Genomic DNA, 22,722 nt, shown 5'->3' with positions numbered 1-22,722 from the left:
CTTTTCACTATACCTAGTGGCTTTCCTCAGTTGGCAGTTAAGGCCCTCCATAACATGAATCCTACCTACCTATCATCCTTCTCTCCCACTGGATTCCTTGCTCTTCCCCAAACCCTGGATTGTCCTACCTCCATCCTTCTGGCAGGAATGCTCTTAACCTGTCCAGAACAGTATGTGAAACTCATAAAATGTGGTTATTTTTGTATTCCACAAAGTACCCAAAAGTGTCTGGCATACAGAAGACATTCAATAAAAATATAGTGAGGGCCTCCCTGGTGGCGCAGTGGTTGAGAGTCCACCTGCCGATGCAGGGGACACGGGTTCGTGCCACGGTCCGGGAAGATCCCACATGCCGCGGAGCTGCTGGGCCCGTGAGCTATGGCCGCCGAGCCTGCGCGTCCAGAGCCTGTGCTCCGCAACGGGAGAGGCCACAGCAGTGAGAAGCCCGCGTAACGCAAAAATATATATATATAGCAAAATGACTCTTTAGGAGAGAAACAGTTGAAAGGACTTCGACTTCTACAGCTAGGAGACAAATATTGGCTAGAATTAGAAGTACAGTGGTACCTCTTAATATTATTTCACCAAGGTGACCAAGTTTAAAAGCTAACACTTCCTTAGGCATGTGGAACCAAGAATGCAAACTCATAGAGAAAAGGAAGTCTTAACACCAGAGTTGGAAGGAAACTAGTGATCACAGGACAGTTCCATCATCTTACACGTGAAAGAAAATGAAGCACAGAAAGTTAAAGTTACTTGCCCAAGTTCATGGAGATTTAGAATGTAATAGCTCACTTTGAGATTCTGATGAGATATCAATCTTCTCCCCAGAAAAGTGTGTGTGTGTGTGCGTGCACACACACACAAGTCTGCATATAATTTCAGGAGTTCTATTAATCTCCTGAATCCCATTCCTAGACCCCAGATCAGAATGTCTGATCTCAATCCTTCTTGAATCAACTTCTTGTATAAAACTTTATAAATTTACTAACAACCACATAAGGTAGAACTTTCTCTTACACCTAATTCTAAGTTGAAGATTATGTTCCTGAATTCTAATATTCCAAGATCTGGAAGTCCTTTCTTCATTATATTTTACCCTTCTCTGAATATTTTTTCATATATATATATATATATATTTCTTAGATGCTGCAACTAGAACCACAAATGATATTCAAGGTGTTGGCATGCTAAAATTTTGTTTTTAAAATCCTGCAGGATGAGGCCCACCATTGTAAGGACCACTTTGGCTATGGAGCAAATAAGAAGCCAATGTATTCAGAAAGCAGTCTACATTCCCTTTCTGGGTCAGAATACAGACTACAAAAGGTCAATGAATCTTAAATATAGTTTAGATTTCCCCCTAAGTATATATTGGCTTAAACTTAAGTCTCATGTACCATTTTTCTGTTTGAATACATTTTTATAGTTATTATTCCTATTAGAACTCAATTTTATGTGAAGATGGAAACCTCATTATATGCTTTCTAAAGACAGTAGCTTTGGAATCAAAAAGACTTAGATTCAAATTTCAGCTCTGGTGCAACCATGGCAAACTTCTCTAAGCCTCAGTTTCCACATCTGTAAAATGGAGATTTTAAAAACCTTACCTTGGACTTCCCTAGTGGCGTAGTGGTTAAGAATCCGCCTGCCAATGCAGGGGACATGGGTTCAAGCCCTGGTCTGGGAAGATCCCACATGCCACGGAGCAAGTAAGCCCGTGCGCCACAACTACTGCGCCTGCGCTCTAGAGCCTGTGAGCCACAACTACTCAGCCCACGCACCTAGAGCCCATGCTCCACGACAAGAGAAGCTACCGGAATGAGAAGCCCTCACACCACAAAGATGAGTACCCCCGCTCGCCACAACTAGAGAAAGCCCATGTGCACCAACAAAGACCAACACAGCCAAAAATAAATAAAATTTAAAATAAAAAAAAACCTTACCTCATAGGCTCAGTTTGAGAATTAAATGAAATAATGTATATAAAGCATTCAGATAATAATAGCTAAGAAAATTTTTGAAAAAACTAGGTCCTGAAAGGGTACTCACCCTGCCTATTAAAATGTATCATAAACAACAATACATTACTGACAGAATTCCGAGTACTTGGTAGAGAGTTGGATTAAATGATCATTGGGGTCCTCTACAGTTTTAATGCCACACCTTAGCCTGGGAACGCTGCGGCTGCACAGTGTGAGCTGCCTGAATATATGACAGGAGGAGGCTTAGCGACACCACAACAATGGTGTCCGTTCTCACTCAAGTATAGCAACGTTCATATGGAAACATCCTGCGTTATTCTGAAGTCTTGAAGTCATCAAGACTATCTAAGACCTCAGGGAAGCTATGTAAGGCTTTTCTAGGAGAAATCTGTACAGATATCAGTCATTTTACACCAGGGTCATTTATGGTCAATTGATTTTTTTTTAAATGAGACTTTATTTTTAAGAGCAGTTTTAGGTTTGCAGCAAAACTGAGAAGGAAGTCGAGAGTTCCCATATATCCCCTGCCCTGCTCATTCAGAGCCTCCCCCACAATCAACATCCCCCACCAGATTGGTGCATTTGTTACAACTGATGAAACTGCAATGACACATCATTATCAACCAAAGTCCATGTTTTACATTAGGGTTCACTCTTGGTGTTGTACCTTCTATGAGTTATGACAAATGTATAATGACATGTATCCACCATTATAGTAACATAGAGTAGTTTCACTGCCCTTAAAATCGTCTGTGCACCACGTATTACTCATCCCTTCCTCCTCCCTAACTCCTGGCAATTCCTGATCATTTTACTATCTCCATAGATTTGTATGGTCAATTGATTTTTTTAAAAAATAATTTTATTTATTTATTTTTGGCTGCATTGGGTCTTTATTGCTGCACGTGGGCTTTCTCTAGTTGTGGCGAGTGGGGGCTACTCTTCGTTGTGGTGCGCAGGCTTCTCATTGTGGTGGCTTCTCTTGTTGTGAAGCACTGGCTCTAAGCACGCAGGCTTCAGTAGTTGTGGCTCACAGGCTCTAGAGCGCAGCTCAGTAGTTGTGGCACACAGGCTTAGTTGCTCCACGGCATGTGTGATCTTCCCGGACCAGGGCTCAAACCCGTGTACCCTGCATTGGCAGGCGGATTCTAACCACTGCGCCACCAGGGAAGCGCTGGTCAATTGATTTTGACAAGGATGCCAAGACCATTCAATGGGTAAAGAACAGTCTTTTTAACAAATGATGCTGAGACAACTAGATATCCACACGCAAAAGAATGAAGTTGGACCCCTACCTTATACCATATACAAAAATTAACTCAAAATGGATCAAAGACCTAAATGTAAAAGCTAAAATTATAAAACTCTTAGAAGAAAACATAGGTGTAATTTTTACACCAGGATTTCTCAACCTCAATACTAATAATAGTCTGAGCCAGATAATTCTTTGCTGTGGAAGGCTATTCTGTGCATTGTAGGATGTTAAGTAGCATCTACCCACCAGATACAAGTAGCATACCTCCCTCCCCAGTGTTGACAACCAAAAATACCTCAAGATATTGCCCAATTTCCCCTGGGAGGCAAAACTGCCTGGTTGAGAATCATCACTATTTTAGACTAAATGATCCTCCTTATCCTCTTCCTTTCCAAAATTACCAATGTCTATGTCATGATTACCTGAATGGTTATTTGCTTAATGGATGAACTCCAAGAACTCTTCAGAAAAGTCATTTAATACTCTATAATCTATCATGGTGGGATGATCTCAGGACCCTGCCTAAGTGCCAACAGCTCCATTTTGAAAAGTTCTTAGTCCAACTCCTTCCATTAAAAGATCACATATCATATGATGATTTTTTTTTTGGTATGGCACTTTTTGGGTAAAATATTGAGATACAATTCACATGCCATATAAATTCACCCCTTTAAAGTGTACAATTCAGTTTATTTTTTTTAGTATATTCAGAGCTGTGCAATAAAGTACAATGATTTTTGAAAACACTGATCCTTTTATATTTTAAACCTTTGTCCCAACCACCTACTCAGCATATCTATCAGGGAACTAAAACCAAAACCAAAGCAAAACAACAGGCTAGTCACCTTGACACTGTCTCCTCACAACATAGAAAACAGTAATGTCTCTCATTAGCAATCAATGACTTAGCCACATATATATAGTTAAACAAGCTATGAAAGAAGCAAACTAAATTTTAGAACTTCGCTTGAAATTTACTGTCACTGCTGTAAAGGAATTAGGAAAAAACAAGCCACTCCTAAACCAAAGCCCTGTACCAAAACCCCAAACATTCCTTTTTTTTCCTGCTTCCTGAATTCCAGTGTAATCAGCTAAAATGAATATAATTCACAGACCAGTAAGTGCTAGTAACACTAGAAAGTAATTAGTACAGCAGGTATTGTAAGACTGGAATCCTTTTCACTATCAATTCAACTTGTTTTGATTCAGGTTCTGAACTCTTGTACAAGACAACCAACCTACATGACAGAAAGGTCAAGGTTTCACTATAGAGCCTTTGTTTCACTGCTCAGTAAAACCACAATACCACTTCGACCTTAACATTTTTTTAGCTCTTGAATAATGCTTGCCCTGCTGCTGTCACTGTCTAATCCAGAGACTGGCTGGCAAGAGGAAATGGCTCTGGAAGACACGGCTGTTATACAGACCAGCTACCATCTTCCAAGTGTGAGAGCCACTTCCAGCATCTTCTTTGACCAGTTTGCTCAAATCAAAATTTCAGATCTAATCTGAAGCCAGTTAAAGGAGCTGTGGCTTCTGAGACCAAAGCCATTTTTTGTTTTGCGGAACGCGGGCCTCTCACTGCTGTGGCCTCTCCCGTTGCGGAGAACAGGCTCCGGACGCGCAGACTCAGCGGCCATGGCTCACGGGCCCACCCGCTCCACGGCACGTGGGATCTTCCCAGACTGGGGCATGAACCCGTGTCCCCTGCATCAGCAGGCGGATTCTCAACCACTGTGCCACCAGGGAAGCCCACCAAAGCCATTTTGTTGAAGAATAATATCAAGGGAACTGTTCATGCAGTCAGAAAAGAAGCGAGATGCAAGATAATCCAGAAATACTCTGCCTAATCTTCCCCTACCTTCCAGAAGATCTCAAGTCCCTTGCAAAGTCACATGAAAATACATAATCCATCTGACTCACCGTTGCTCATTTTTCTCCTTGTTTATTCACTGACTATACCCATGTAGATGATGTGGAAGTTTAGTCCACCTTCCTTTCAATGAATGTCACTATATTTAATATTTTAATGATAAAACAACCCTTTAGTCATTGTGTACTACATACCAGGTACTGTGATAAACACTTTAGTTACATTATCTTATTTTTAATTTTCACAATGACCTTATGAGAAGAGTTTCATAACTATCCCCATTTTTTACACTTATTGTCTAAAATTAACATACAGTAAATACTTTTTTTGGTGTACTGTCCTATGTGTCTTTAACATACAAACAGAGTCATGTAATCACCACCACAATGAGGACACAGAACACTTTCACCACCTCAAATATTCCCTCTACCACCTTTCTTTACAGTTGCACCATCTCCCCACCTCTAAACTTGACAATCATAATCTGTTCCCTGTCTCCATAGTTTTGCCTTTTCCAGAATATCATATAACTGGTATCGTTTACTCAGAATAACAGCTTTGAGATCCATCCAAGTTCTTGTGTGTATCAATAGTTTAATTCTTCTAATTGCTGAGTAGTAGTCCATACTGCCTCATTTTTATAGATAAGGCAGCTCAGGAAAGTTAAGTAACCTGCTGAAGGTCACCAATGTGAGGCCAATATTCAAACCTAGGTCTGTGTAGTTCTAGAACCCATACCGTTAACCATTATGCTATACTGCCCCCTATTAGCTTAGACTCTCAGAAGAGCATGCCATGATCCTGATTTAAACATGAAGGGCTCTTCTGGAACAACAGAATAAATGAGAATCATATTTACCAAAATGGAAGCTGAGAATAGTTTGTCAAGACTTCTAGCAATGATTCCGAAGCTCTTAAGGGAGCATGATATAGAGGAAAGAGCAGGAGCTATCATCAGGGAAACAGGCCTAGGTTTAAAATCCCAGTTCTGCCTCTTACTAAGTATGTGAACTTCTACAAGTTCTTCACTTTTTAGAACCTCAGTTTCCTCTTCTATAAAATGAGGATAATATTATGTTGAAATATTCTTGGAAGGACTAAATGAGATGATATATGACACACAGTAATATTACTGCCACCCGTATTGAACAGAGCCAATAAAGCTATGCCAAACAAATACCTACTAAATACAAAAGTCAGTATTTATTAAGCTCTGAAAGATGTAGAAAGCATGGCCCCTGACTACAATGAACACATATTCTAGCTAAAGAGACAAACACTTTCCTAAAAATAGAATAGATGCTATTATATAATATGATGTTAAATTGTGTGGCTGGATCTATAAATAAAATACAGAGATAAACTCAATTTAATTTTAGCCAATAGCTTTAACTTTCTATTTAATTTTTAAAAAAAATCAGAATCAAGACTCAGGTGTGGAATCTATCTGTCTTCCGGTCTAGAAAATTCCCTACGCATTGGTAAGGGCAAAGTCTTTACTAGTCAACATATAGTACGTATTCTAAGAACTACCGGTTCCAGATCTCTCATTCCAGGTATCTGCATCAATTTCAAAGTGGTAAGTATTTGTCCTAATAATTTTTGACACCTGAGAGGAAGAAAAATACGTAAGGGCCTGAGTTCTGTGACACTCGGTGAGTGACTATTTAATAAAATTTTGGGGTTCTTTAGGAGAACAGGGTATGCTTCAAAAGGGTTATTTAACTAAAGTCTGAAAGAGTCAAATTCTCTGCCCAAAGGAATTTTGTAAGATCATTTCCTTCCATCTTGCCTCTGTTTGGTCTTGGTGGGAAAATATATAAATAAACAGGCATAGGAAAGGACAGTAAAAAAGACGTGAATAACCTGTAATGGTGGAAAGACTACTAGAATCTACCTACAAGAGTCATTCTACTTTCTTCTGGTGCTTTCTATAAATCTTCCCTCAACTGATGTTTACTATGTGATTCTTTGCCAGTATAGCAATAACTCTGAAAGTCAGCCCAGGTTTATTAGGCTTTTAAATTAAGCATGAAAATAAAACATATATAAAATTAAACTCTCCAAATCCTTATTTCACAATTTGTCCTGGGAGCAAAAACCTAGTAACAGCTCCATAGCAAAGCGTCTTACCAAGGCTCTGTCACAGTTACTTAGCAACACATTCCCCACACTTGGCAAGTCTGTACATCTATTCTGCTGGCTTAGTGCTTTGGACTTGGAGAAAATAGTTAAAATAGTTTAAAAAAATTTTTTTAAATACACACATAACTAGTTTTTAGTGGGAACAAAATCTCACTTGAGGATCAAACAGAACCAAGGGGTTCATTTTTCCAGTCCTGCCTCAGCTAAAGTTTTATGCTTATAACTTGCCTAAGCTCTGCAATTTCTTATCATCCTAAGAAACAGAACCACCACCAGGCCTGGATTTCCACCAGACTTTCAGGCTGAATCTCTTCTCTTATCCCTAACACCTTACAAAAAGAGAGAAGTCAAATCTCTAGTCAGTGTTCTAAAAACAAATAGTTAAGGTTAAAACAAAACAAAACACACAGAAGAAAACTGCCAGGCAAAACCACACCCTTTTTTCTTATATAAATCAATGGGGCAATTTTCTCATAAGAAACAATGAATATAGAATCAGGAGACCCAAGTTCTAGCTTTCCCCACTAATAAGCTGTGTGACCTTGGTCAAATCACAACTGCTCTGTGCTTTGGTTTCTTCTTCTGTAAAATGAGAAGGCTGGAGCAAAATGAGGAACCACAAACTGAAGGCTAGGTAAAAAATTTGGGCTGGTCCATAAATATGTTTTGTTTGGTGTGTGCTACAAGTTTTATTTTTTATAGCAATGAATGAATTTAATAAGCATAACTGAAACCACATTTTGAAATGACATGTTATCATCTACTACTTAAGAATACAACTAAATATTTAACTAATTATACAATAAATATTTAAAAGAACAGACTAGGGGCTTCCCTGGTGGCGAAGTGGTTAAGAATCCACCTGCCAATGCAGGGTACACAGGTTCGAGCCCTGGTCCGGGAAGATCCCACATGCCGTGAAGCAACTAAGCCCGTGTGCTACAACTACTGAGCCTGTGCTCTAGAGCCCGCGAGCCGCAACTACTGAGCCCGTGTGCCACAACTACTGAAGCCCGCGCGCCTAGAGCCCGTGCTCCGCAACAAGAGAAGACACCGCAGTGAGAAGCCTGCACACTGCAACGAAGAGTAGCCCCCGCTCGCCACTAGAGAAAGCCCGCACGCAGCAACGACGACCCAATGCAGCCAAAAATGAATAAATAAAATTTTTTTAAAAAAGAAAAGACTAGACAAATGAACATTTATAATAACAAAGTTATTTGACTGAATATACTGTTAAGGGCCTGGTGACAGTATAGCTAAAAGAACTGCCTTTTTTCTAGTCTATTCTGGATTCCTTTCCTCCCTATTCTATTACTCCTCTGCTAAGGGGACCAGGTTCTGAACCATAAAATTTCTTTAACATTTATTATGAAAAATTTCAAAATTATGTAAAAGTAAACAGACTAGTGTAATGAACTCCCATGTACTCCAAATCCAGCCTCAATAATTAGCACCTCAGGGCTAATCTTTTTTCATTATCCCTTCCCCCTCCCCTATTATCTTGAAGCAAATCCTGTACATCATATAGTTTCATTCATCTTGATCATAACCATAATATCATTATCATCACATCTAAAAGAGTAATACTGCTTTAGTATCAAAGTGTTAGTGTTCAATTTGCAACTATTCAATTTCTATAATCCTCATAAACTTCTGTTACGTTTGTTTGTATGAATCAGAACCCAAGTAAGACTCATATATCATAACTGTTTGTTATGTGCAGTAAAAACAGAACTGAACTTCTTTAGATGGGGTAACCTTTCAGTTTGCGACAGTCCACAATGCTCCCTATTCTCATACTCATTTAAGTTACCTGCTAGGCCCTTGAAGTTTTTTGAGTTTGGGTCTCTGGAAGAGACCATTAAACATTAGCAGAGACATAAAACAAACGAGTGGAACTTCATGCTTAAAACTGAAAAAACCAAGAAGTAGCAATATAAGCTTGTTTTTTTGTAATATTTATTTATTTATTTGGCTGAGCCGGGTCTTAGTTGCAGCATGCAGGATCTAGTTCCCTGACCAGAGATCAAATCCAGGCCCCCTGCACTGGTAGCGCAGAGTCTTAACCACTGGACCACCAGGGAAGTCCCTAAGCTTGTTACTTAGAAATGTTGACGTATACTCCATAAGAATCTGCTAAAAGAGATGAAAGGAGTTGCCTCCTGGGAGTAGCACATGATGGAGAAGAGTTGGTATTGGGGATTACTATTCCACATCCTCATGCCTACCTCACAGGATTGCTGTGAGTCTTAATTGAGATATATTTATTTATCTTCATATATATTAATATATAAAATGTAACATATTTAATATGAGTAAAGTTTTAAATCAAAATAGGACACTCATGCAATATTCATTTTCAAGAATTATTGAAAATTTTAAGAGATACAAAAATCTTAGCATCACTCATTTGGAACTAAATGGCTGTTATGCAATTATATAACAATCTGAAGCAGTTCACCTGCAAAGCAACCCAACTGGACAATGGAAAGACAAAGGGAAATTATAAAGTGAGACTACCTCAAAATACATGGAAGCAAAGATTATGTGTACTTTCTTTTTAAAATTACACTCTGTAATATTCCAACATCAAAATTTTCATTACAAATAAAGGGTAATGACATTCATATAGAATAGGATCCCTCTGAAAGTATTTCCAACCTTGTATGAGAGGACAATGGACCTAAAGAAGCTGAGTACTTTACAGACATCGGAGATCATTCGATCCACTTTTCTAATTTTAGAGAAAAAAATGAGGGCCCAGAGAGAACGCTAGCAACTAGACCTTAGAAAAGGTTCTAAGAGTCTGGGCCTTTAACTCTCTGTAGAGACCAGTGAGAATGATTGGGCACAGCAGTCTATAATAGAGGTAAAAAAGGACCTTGCTCAGTGGTGTGGAGAATGACACATGCTGGGTTACCAGCTCCCCTTTCACATGGTCAATCTGTCCTCAGCATGGTGCCATGGCAAAGAGATACAGGGCCTTTCACTGTTTAGAATTCCACTTTCTTCGGAAGCTGGATATGATGTCTAGTCAAACAAATCCCCAAACCCACACTTTTCACTTAGTCATCTCACTCTTAAGAGAAACAAGAAAACAAGGCAGAGCTGAACAGTATCAGCACTTCTTATTTTTCTAAGAGGTGAAAACAGTAACATTTTCTTCAAAACTCCTAATGCCTCCTCTTCATGGCCAAACAGTAAATAACTTGGGGAAGACAATAAAAGTCACCTAATTCCTATTTCAAAGCACAAAGCTAAACCTTAGGTTATTTATAGGTCTGTTGTCAGCCTTGTCCTCACCTCCCCTCCTTACTCCTTGGATTGCCTGCTCTCCACACAGGGAGGCTCCCATGCACACTGAGTCAAAGGCTCTCACAGGACCTCTCATTTCTACACTTCAAATGCAAATAAATTAATTGATGCCCAAGAACCTCTCTGTAAGGATCAAAAATACCACTACCAACCTAGGTTTCAAATAGCCCACAATAATTGGGGGAAAAAAGACACTGGAAATAAATATGAAAAGATAAAAAAGCATTATCCAGATATAAAACGAGGTGATACAAATCCGAATGGATACTAACCAATTTCTGTCAAATAAGTGGCCAAGACTTAAGAACAGATAATTCACATAGGAAAAACTTCTAACAGTAAAACACTTGAGAAAATGCTAGTAATTAAAGAAATGTGAAACAAATTATAAAGGTATCATCTGTCAACTAAATTAGCAAAAATAAAAAGAAGTGAGAAAACTCAAAATAGGATAGCACAGCCATAAAATTCAGTCATTCTACTAATGGGACTATTATTTCACAAAGATAATTAGAAAGGAAAACAATTTTATCAGTACAAAGATGATTAAAGTTGCACTAAATACAACAAATTAAAAATTTTAAAAGCATAGCTAACCTATGACATTGTAATTCAATGTATTTTTACAGTAACATTAAAAATGATACATAGGTGAATGCATGGAAACTTCTATATTAAATTATGCTAAATGAATAAAAGGAACAAAAATAATACGGCATATTGATTAAACAATTTAAATTATGTGTATATAATGATAAGGATTAGAGAAGGTCAGAGAGTTAGGTATAGAGTGATTTTAAGGTGAAAACGTTTTTTGTTCTTGTTTGCCTGCTTTGTTACTTTTGTTTATGATCTTCCATAGAGTTAAAACACAATTTTGGATCCTCTCTGGTTCTATATACCCTACGTCAAAAAAAGCATCCAGTACATTTTCCCAGGTATGAATTTTCTACTAGGCCAGTCAACAGCAACAGGAATATGAGGCCAGATTCATTCACAGCTTCAGGCTGTTCCTAGGAAGCCAAAGATGCTCTGGGATTTTTGAGAAAGTAAGCTAATTCTCCATTTTACACACACACACACCCCCGCCAAGAGCTGAACAAGTTCAATTTCACAACAGAGGTTATCTGTTATCAGGTATAGTGTATGGTGCAGGAAACTCTACCAAGGTTGGGGAAAAATGTCAATGTAACAGCATGGCTTGCATGGTCATCAAACAGGCAGGACAGTATCCCTGGTTAGCTTCAAGATCAGCCTGTGCATTCTTCATCACTGTGACTATAGATCTGCTTGTCCTAGAAAGGTGAAGAATAGCAAATCGCTCTTCAGGCTCTTTTCTGACTACTATACGAAGGACCAGATGAACCCATCAAGTAAAAGACAAGTAATTTAGTTTTTAAATATCTCCCATGTGCAAGGCCTTTATCTCCATTTCAGAGTTCTGGATAGATTCTAAGAAGAGCTCACATCATTATGTATCTCAGTCTAGAAGATCCATAGTGGTCCCATAACTCTGGTCACTCCAGTCTATATGCAACAAATTTTATAGGATCAGTGGTAAATGGGTTGAGGAAGCACAAAGGATTACCTGAATAAAACTGAGGGGCTCTCATGAGGAGAGGGCTCCTTGGACCAGTTGCCACAGATGTTTCCCTTAAAAGAAAGAGAGAAGACAGGGCTTCCCTGGTGGCACAGTGGTTGAGAGTCCGCCTGCCAATGCAGGGGACACAGGTTTGTGCCCCGGTCCAGGAAGATCCCACATGCTGTGGAGCGGCTGGGACCGTGAGCCATGGCCGCTGGGCCTGCGCATCCGGAGCCTGTGCTCCGCAACGGGAGAGGCCACAACAGTGAGAGGCCCGTGTACCGCAAAAAAAAAAAGAAAGAAAAGAGAGAAGACAGAGGGAAGAGAGGAAGGAAGCAGCAGGAGAGGGATGGATCATGCTTACCGGTTTGCTTTAGAAAAAGAGAGGGTTTTTATTAATGCTTAAGGCTGAGATGGTAATGGGAGAGAAAGATTCACATGCTGAAGCACATATATTCCACATATATATTTGTCATATACACCCTGGATAATTTAGAGACAGGAGAGTTTGAGAAAAGACAGAAAGGGAGGGCTGAGTAGGAAGAACACAATTTTTCAGGGGGAAAAAATTAGTATTTAAGTCCAAGTAAACTTCTGAAATTTTCCAATTAAATTCTTGTGTAGCTAGCCTCCAAGATGACCCCCAATGACAATGATTATATACTTTTGTGCAATCCTCTCCCAGATCATGTCAGGGTTGGTCTGGGTGATCAATATTATATGACAGAAGTTCTGAGACTAGGTAAGAAACATTAGTGTGGCTTCTGCTCTCTCTCGGATCATTTGCTTAGGGGTAAGCCAGCTGCCATGTTGCTAGCCATCCTATGGAAAGGGCCACATTGTGAGAAACTGAGGCCTCTGGACAACAGCCTGCGAGAAACTGGGGCACCTTACCAATAACCACATGAGTAAGCTTCAATATGGATCCTCCAGCCCAGCCAAACCTTCAAATGACTGCAGCTCTGGCTGATCATCTTGAGAGATCCTAAGCCAGAACCACTAGCTAAGTGGCTCCCAGAGTCCTGACCCTCAGAAACTATTGTGAAATAAAAAAAAATTTAAGCTGCTTAAGTTTCAGGGTAATTTGCTACATAGCAATAGATAACATGATAACATAACATCAAACTAAACAAGTTTGATGGGGAACTGTACCATATTGTAATAATATCATGATTCCATCTACTGAGTGAGAAAAAGAATCATCGTCAAATTAAAAGTGGTGTGCTGCCCAAGATACCATTAAAAGCTAAATAAGGCTAAAAATGGGACTCCATTGGAGAGAATGAATTGTCCTTCTTTTCCAACACTAATCTAAGGATTGTCACAAAGAGGCCCCATCAGAAGAGTCCAACACAGTTTCTTCCCACTAGTCATATTATCTATCCTACAGCCATAGACATGGAGTTAATGAAGGGTAGGTTTCACGTACAAGCCACTGTGAGGGTGTCATCCCATATAGAGGAGTCAAAGTTAAAATTGAGGCAGCAAACTTATCCCCAGAGATATATGCCTGGTACTAAGTTGAGATTCATAAGATTCTCCCTGAGTTTTCCTTACCACTAAATGCTGGGATAACTGATGCTCACTGAATGCCGATATTTGTATGAATAAAAATGAAGGGATTTAGCAAATCTTGTTCCTGCACACAGTTGTCAAAAAAAATCTGACCTTTACAACAGGAAAAAGAGGGGGGATTTAAAGATTTAAAGAAGAGGCAGTGACTGTCTGATGTATAACAAACCTTTGAAAAATTATAAAGCAGTGAAAATCCCCTACTGGTCCCAACAAAATGTGTCCAATTTGCATTCCAGCAAAGCTTTCCATACATACCATTTGGCTCCTGTGTGTACTTCCAGGCAAGTAAATCCCGAAGAATAATACCACTGGGACCTAAGCCTGATCTCTGATATATTACTGTTCCACAACTCCAGATCAGGCTCCACAAATGCCTTTTTGGTTCCAAATAACTAAATCAAAGTCATCCTGATAAGCTTTGAAAACAGGGAATGTGAGGAGTGGTTTAATGAATGTTACAACTCAACCTATTACAGACCACAGTACATTACTGGAAGAGGGAGGGTAAAAAACCATCCCCAAATCTCTCAAGACCAAATCCAGACATACCTGTCATTCAACCATACCTGACTATAAAGCCTTATTCAAAGCATGACTTTGATCAAATGGTTAGGATGCATTTGTAAACCTAACACCAGAATGGCAGCTGGGGGAGGGGAGGGAGGGAGGTTAGAGACTACAATTTTCTGTTTGCTTTGAAAACTGGTCCAAACTCATTTAAAAAAAAAAAAAAAAAAAGCAACCGATGGAAGCAATAAACACTGAAATGTATTCTGATTTATTGAGATTTAAAACACAGCAAACACATTACACTAGAAAAAATAATTTTTCTGAAAGTTAGAAAAATCTACCACCCAACACATAAACTGGAGAAAGCAGTGCTACAAAAAAAAAAAAGAAAAGAAAAGCTGGACTTATAGAGAAAAGCAAGAGAACTAGAAGGTCAAGCTTCCTAGTTCCCAGCATCAATTTTCTCCTTTCAAAAGAAGAAAGTAACTTCCACAACAGAAAAATTTAGATAAGACACACTAAAACATTAACCATAGTGACTATTATTATATGAATCACAAAATAGACATAAGAAGTAGAAATTGATGGCTTAAAAAAGGTAAGAAAAAGGCATTTAGGAACTCAATAATTTGATGCAGAAGACATCAAGATAAGAAACCATCTTGCCAGAGAGAAAAGAAATGGGAACATTAGAGTATTAATGTCCATATAAGTAGTAATGGAATAACAACTGAAATCAATTTATGTAGCACCTTAAAAAGAACCAGTCACTCATTAGACGGAATTAGAGCTAACTCTGTCTCCAGAAGGTTATTCAGCAAGCAGGAAAGTCAGCTGGCAATCTGCAAGCAAACTGAGTCTCCTGTATAGTCAGCAAGACCCAGCCCATTGCCTGGTGCAGGATTCTGATGGCATATGAAACCAGAAATACTACCATCTACTGTCAAGACCCAAAGAGTAACTGACACTCTCTTTTTGGCAAGTCAGATTTCAACCCTGTCTAGGCAACCCACATCAGCTGTGGTCACTATCTCCTACAGATTTTAGAAGAAAGTAATTCTTTAGCACAAAATGTAGAACCTCAATACTTTATTTGACCAGAAGAGCCTTCCAGCGACTTCAGGAAAGCATGCCAGGAGATCCATAAGTACTGGAAGGAGTTTTACCTGGTGCTGGTGAGGATGTGGAGAAACTGGAACCCTCATACAGTGCTGCTGGGACTGTAAAATGATTCAGCTGCTGTGAAAAACAGTTTGACATTTCCTCAAAAAGTTAAACATAGAGTTACCACATGAGCCAGTAATTCCACTCCTGGGTATATAATTCAAAAGAATGAAAACAGGTACTGTACTCAAATACATGTACACACATATTCCTAACAGCACTATTCACAGCACTATTCAGCTTTAGCTGCTCCACCACATGTGGGATCTTCCCAGACCAGGGATCGAATCCACGTCCCCTGCACTGGCAGGCAGATTCTTAACCACGGTGCTACCAGGGAAGTCCCAAAAGTAACGATTCTCTTATCACTAGTTCTACTTAATTTTTCTAGTGTTTTAACAGGATATGAGCTTCCCTTCTGGGAAACCATAATCAAGTTCCAGTTAGGGCCTGTGGTATCTCCTCTGTAGCTTTTGTAGAGACAAGGAATCAGCTCAGGCCATAGTACAAAGGGACCATTTTGGATTCTTGCAAAAGTAAAGTACAACTGGTAGCTTTCCACTCACCAAAACTTATTGTTCTGAAGCAGAAATGTTGGTGAGCCATCTCTGTCTTGCACTCCCCAGTGGAGGCTCACTGAATCCAAGCTTCTTCAGCCAGCCACAAATCCTTTGAGACTCTACATCTGCTGAGACCTCATGAGGATTTCACACTATGCAAGACCACAGTAAGGAATTTCCCCTTCCTCCATCACAGTTCAATGCTGAGTTCTCTGGAGACACAGGTACTTCATTGTTTCCTGTCTTGCATTCTGAACAAGACTTTTCCCCTACCTAATGACAGTTTAAATTTCACCAATAGACAGGATGTTCTAGCTTGAACAGTCATTTTTCATATTGTCACTCTGTCTTTCACATTTTCTCATTCAAATTGGTAAAGCAAAAGCATTTTCAGAGTATGAGGTCCATCCTGTAATGTTTAATACCTGTTGTAATCTTTGCTCCCATCGATAACCTCCCACCCTCCTGGCACAAGGCCTTAAGTCACCCATGTCCTTAAAGACTCCTAAAATTGGTGGTTTATAACATCTACTTTGTCCCCAACCTACTCCATGATGCCATGAAGACACACAATACACACAAACTTCCTGAAGTCCTTCCTCATTGTTTTATTCATTGCTATTTTCATAGCTTCCTTTTGGAGAAAAAAAATCGGAGCTAATAACCAAAGAGCAATAGTCACTACAAAGGGGTGCTAAACCAGCCTCTAGGCTCACAGCTATACATCGTAAAAGCACAAACTGAGAAGTATCCCATTTCTCATTAATTAAAAAACAAACAAACAAACAAAAAAACTGCTTTTGGAATTCCCTGGTGGTACAGCGGTTAGGACTCAGCACTCTCACTGCCAGGGCCCGGGTTCAATCCCTGGTTGGGGAACTAAGATCCCACAAGCTGTGCGGCGTGGCCAACAACAACAACAACAACAAAAACTGCTTTAATAAAAGTGGTTGTTGGGCTTCCCTGGTGGCGCAGTGGTTAAGAATCCACCTGCCAATGCAGGAGACACAGGTTGGAGCCCTGGTCCGGGAAGATCCCACATGCTGTGGAGCAACTAAGCCCGTGTGCCACAACTACTGAGCCTGCGCTCTAGAGCCCACGAGCCACAACTGCTGAAGCCCGCACGCCTAGAACCCATGCTCCGCAACAAGAGAAGCCACTGCAATGTGAAGCCTGCGCACCGCAACGCAGAGTGGCCCCAGCTTGCCACAACTGGAGAAAGCCCGTGTGCAGCAACAAAGACCCAGCGCAGCCAATAAATAAATAAATAAATAAAATTTTAAAAAATGAAAGTGGTTGTTAATGGCATCAATAAACTGCTTACCCTGTCAGCTTAATTTGGAGAACTTTAAAAGTTGACCTTCATCTCCAAAATATACAAGCAGCTCATGCAGCTCAATATCAAAAAAACAAACAACCCAATCCAAAAATGGGCAGAAGACCTACGAAGACATTTCTCCAAAGAAGACATATAGGTGGCCAACAAACGCACGAAAAGATGCTCAACACCACTATCATTAGAGAAATGCAAATCAAAACCAAAATGAGGTATCACCTCACACCAGTCAGAATGGCCATCATCAAAAAAGCTAACAATAAATGCTGGAGAGAGTGTGGAGAAAAGGGAACCCTCTTGCACTGTTGGTGGGAATGTAAATTGGTACAGCCACTATGGAGAACAGTATGGAGGTTCCTTAAAAAACTAAAAAGAGAACTACCATATGACCCAGCACTCCCACTACTGGGCATATACCCTGAGAAAACCATAATTCAAAAAGTTACATGTACCCCAATGTTCACTGCAGCACTATTTACAATAGCCAGGACACGGAAGCAACCTAAGTGTCCACCGACAGACGAATGGATAAAGAAGATGTGGTACATATATACAATGTAATATTACTCGGCCATAAAAAGAAATGAAACTGAGTCATCTGTAGTGAGGTGGATGGACCCAGAGTCTATCATACAGAGTTAAGTAAGTCAGAAAGAGAAAAACAAATACCGTATATTAACGCATATATATGGAATCTAGAAAAACGGTACTAATGAACCTAGTGGCAGGGCAGGAACAGAGACGCAGATGTAGGGAACGGACTTGTGGACACGGCGGGTAAGGGGAGGCTAGGACGAATTGAGACAGTAGCACTGACAGATATACACTACCATGTGTAAAATGGCTAGTGGGAAGCTGCTGTATAGCACAGGGAGATCAGCTCGGTGCTTTGTGACAACCTAGAGGGGTGAGATGGGGAGGGTGGGAGGGAGGCTCAAGATGGAGGGGACAGATATATACATATAGCTGATTCACTTTGTTGTACAGTGGAAACTAACACAACATTGTAAAGCAATTATAATCCAATAAAGATGTTAAAAAAATTTTTTTTAATAAAGAAAATGTGGTAAAACAAACAAACAAAAAATTGCCCTTTAATACACAGGTACAATCCTATGACTACTTCCCTAGGCAAGGGGTGCTATTCCCTCCCTTAAGAACTAATGGTTTCTACCCCCATAGTTTCTATCACCATGATATGATCTTTTAATAGTATCTAGTATCATCAGTAACTACTACACTTTACCTCCTCTCCCTGCCCCCCCAACCTTATCCCGCTGAGTAAGGCATTCAGAGCCAGTAATTGCCACGTCTTGGTGAACTTTTAATTTTTCTACCACCTCTCAGCACTACAGTTCTGTGACTCTCCTAACCCCAAGCCAGAACTTCAGCCTGCTCAATTAGACCCTGGAACTAAAAAATTCATGTGCTTTATTCCCAGAAAGTTACTTCCACACACTACCAGAAACAGCCTGGCTCTGTTAGTGTGTATGCCATGCTTTCAGTGAACCTTCCTATTGAACTTGGACCAGCGAGCAGCAAGCCTGCTGCTAGAGAACAAGGTCAACTCATCAGGCAGTCCAGGATTCTCTGGAATCAGCTCCTTTGATAGACATAGCAGAATCACAAAGAAAAAGGGCATTTCCCATGGAGTTGTGATTAAAATAATAATGTTAATTTGCATCCAGGTAAGACAGAAAGGTCCAGAAACAAGTAATACTTATTCACCTCTGTCTCTTGATCCTCTTTTACAAATGGCCCACCTGAAAGTTAGCTATAGTTCTGCCCTCATCCACATAAAAAGCAAATAAATAGTTAGGTCGTTGTTTTTTTCCAAATCATAATCACATTTTAATAGAAGCTTTTACTAACTGCGTAACCTTGAACATGTTACTTAATCTTTCTGGAGCCTGAATTTTACCTGTAAAAGGAGGATACTAATAAAGGCTCAGTCTATTTTGTGGGTTGTTATGAGATGTAAATGAAAAAAAATATATGCAGACTATCACAGTCAAGAGGAGCCTAAGGAGACATGACAACTAAATGTAATGTGGCATCTTGGATGAGATCCTGGAACAGAAAAAGACCATTAGGTTAAAACCAAGGAAATCTGAATGAAGTACGGACTTCAGTTAATATATTAGTATTGGTTCATTAATTGTGACAAATGTACCATACTAATGTGAGAGGTTAATAACAGGGGAAATTTGGTGTAGGGTGTATGGGAACTTCTTTACAACTTTTCCATAGATCTAAATCTATTCTAAAATAAAAAGGCTTCTAAAAAAGTTTTAGATACTTCCCTGGTGGCACAGTGGTTAAGAATCCGCCTGCCAATGCAGGGGACACAGGTTCGATCCCTGGTCTGGGAAGATCCCACATGCCGCGGGTCAACTAAGCGCATGTGCCACAACTACTAAGCCTGTGCTCTAGAGCCCGCGAGTCACAAGTACTGAGCCTGAGCTCTAGAGCCTGTGAGCCCCAACTACTGAGCCCTTGCGCCCTAGAGCCCACATGCCACAACTACTGAGCCCGTGTGCTGCAACTACTGAAGCCCATGAACCTAGAGCCCGTGCTCTGCAATAAGAGAAGCCACCACAATGAGAAGCCTGTGCACCGCAACGAAGAGTAGCTCCCGCTCGCTGCAACTAGAGAAAGCCCGCACGCAGCAATGAAGACCCAACGCAGCCAAAAAAAAAAGTTTTAAAAATATGCAAAAGCATTTCACAAACTGTAAAGTTCTAGTCAATTGTAAAATATCATATAACTTAGTAGATTTAGTCTTTCATAGAGATTGTTGGTAGGTGGGCAGCCATCTTAAGCAGCTCAGATAACGGAGATAGCTTAAAGAGTTAAGTTCCGGTGTGGAAGAGTCTAGCCCCCAGAAACATCCCAGCTGTTTCCTGCCAGCTGGTGCCTCATGTCTGACTTTCAATAGAGTTGATTTTCGTTGTATAATTATATTTGTCTTTCAACTTGTCTGTTTTACTAAAAAAAAAACGGTTACTTTTTAAAAAGAGGCTCTATCCAGGTATGTGCTTTAATTTAAGGCTACAAAAAGTGAACTGTAAGGCAAGGGTATGGCTGTTTATTGGGTCCATTTCCTAACTGCTCAAACAGATCTAATTTCTATTCCCAACTTCAAATATAGGAACAGACAGACACCCAGAGATAGAATACAGCAAGTGTACCCAACTCCTGCCAACTCCTGTTCTGCCCTGAAAAAAAAAAAAGAAAAAAGAAGAAACCAAGAGTCCCAGAAGTGCAGGAAATTGTTTCTCAGACGAAAGACAACACTTCCTTTCCCAGAACAATCCATCTCCCACACTGACATCCTGCTCCTGCTATATTTACCCAACCCAAATCTGCCGATGATATACTTCCAGCTGCACTCCTGCCACATGGTCCTGTCACTCAGCCACGACACTCAGAGGGGAATCTGTCCAGAGGGCAGAGCCTAGAAATCACTACACACTAATCCATGCTTCCTCTATTGGTAGCCTTCAGAGTAAAGTGAGACAAAATACGGACAGTATTACTCCCTGTTTATTTTGGAAGTGACTGGGGAGACAAGACGTACTTCATTTTGTATAGTTGCTAATTTTGACTGCTCTCACAGTAGCCAGTGGAGGAGCCTAAAGAATGAAGGGATTGAAATGGAAGGTTAAAAATAACTGTTAATGCTAGCTCTCCAAAAGGCATCACTTAATAGACTCTTCCACCCCAACCTACTATGATCAGGCTATCAAGTCACCCTATTACAGGGTAAGCACTTCAGTTCTGAGTGGATGGATCCAAGGAGTCAAAGATGGGACCATTTTATTCAACCCAACCTCATCCTACCTTGCAACCCACTCTACTGAAGGGGGAAAGCCCCAACAGTAGACTGGGTAAAGGTAAATGTTAGAGCTAATTCCCATTTTCCTATTTAGCAGCCCTGTATTCTTGGTCCTTCCCTCCAAGTTCTTTTCTTCTCCTCCTTTGCGTTCATTCTTCCTTACTTTCTGCCTCTCTAGTTCCATTTATTTTCTTTCCCTACTTTTATCTCTCTTTTTAAATTTATCATGGGCAAGGTTTCCTCCACAAAACATAACTGATAGCTAGTAAGGCTTTCAGTAGTAATGTCGTATCATCAGCCTACTCTTCACTGTAGTAACACCAAAGGACCTGAGACTCAAGAGCAATACCTCTTTCTCTCTCTGCCTTTTCTTTTCTTAGGGAAGCTCATTCACGAATATTGATCAGATCCTTCAAAGGAATAAAAGGAAAGTAGAAGCAAAAGGAAAAATGTAGCGAAAAAAAGAGCGAAGGAGAGAAAAGGGTGATAGTAAATAAGAATGGGGAGTACTTTTCTCAAACCATTTTTCTCTCTTAAAGCTCCTGATGGGCATTTCAAAACTTTATTCATTTTAAAAAGCTGAAGTAGAAGTTCTTAATGAGCCCAACCAGGCTTTTAAAACAGATTTGAGAAAAGTTGAAATATGTTGCATTCATATTGCTATCCCACTTATTAAAAGAAGGGGGAAAGAAAAAAAGAGAAGGGAATCAGCTTCACATGGCTGTTTCCAGTCTGGCTTAGAGGAGAAACATTTATGCTGTTGGTTGAGTGGAGAACAAATTCCACTGGGTTATGTTGCCATATTGTAGGAAATCACCAAACCCTCAGTCAAGCCTCATTGAGATAAACCTTTTCCCAATTTTCAAAACTCTTTTAAGTTACTGGATTTTTTTTTTTTTTTTTGGCTGTGCCACACAGCTTATGGGATTTTAGTTCCCTGACCAGGAATCTAACCCAGGCCCTTGGCCATGACAGCGCAGAGTCCTAACCACTAACTGCCAGGGAATTCCTCAAGTTACTGGATATTTTTAAAAAACAGCATCACCAAAGCCATAAAGAAATACAGACCTTCAGGACATGTGACTGTATTTCTTAGAAAGAAAGAAACACAAGCAAGCTAAGAAGAAAATTCACATTTTCTTTCCATACCTAAGAACAAGTCCTTTAAGAGCAGGTATTTTAAGCAACCACTCAAAATTTTCTGTCACTGCAATCTGAAAATGGTTCAGGCAAAAATCATCAATGTATGATAAATCATGGGGGGAAAGTTTAATGAAGAGCAAAACAAGGTCTTAATGTGTCTCCCCACAGACTCCTTATGAGTTCCAAGGGGCTAATAGTATCTATCCAGTGGAGAAACAAAGTAACACCTTGATGAAGTGATCAAAATTAATATCACAAATGAGGGGCACCTCCACATATCATATCCTGAGAAGGACACTATTATCAGTAGTGATTGTATAGATTCATGCCAGATACATATAACCTGAATCATCATGACGAAAACACCAGACTAACCCAAATGAGGAACATTCTCGAAAGAAAGAAAGAAAGAAAGAAAGAAAGAAAGAAAGAAAGAAAGAA

General features: G+C 39.9%; 1 protein-coding gene across 7 annotated transcripts in view; it reads right to left on the bottom strand.

Moving 5' to 3' along the window:
* The window catches only part of GBF1 (golgi brefeldin A resistant guanine nucleotide exchange factor 1), a 121,239-nt gene that overhangs the window by 65,846 nt on the left and 32,671 nt on the right, over positions 1–22,722 (bottom strand). The gene's annotated exons all lie outside the window — the stretch shown is intronic.

This window comes from Monodon monoceros, unplaced genomic scaffold (assembly GCF_005190385.1).
Source record: "Monodon monoceros isolate NGI ecotype Baffin Bay Population unplaced genomic scaffold, NGI_Narwhal_1 Super_Scaffold_4, whole genome shotgun sequence".
Lineage (NCBI taxonomy): Eukaryota > Metazoa > Chordata > Mammalia > Artiodactyla > Monodontidae > Monodon > Monodon monoceros.
The sequence above is the reverse complement of the archived record's forward strand: the minus strand, read 5'-3'. Positions and strand labels throughout refer to the sequence as shown.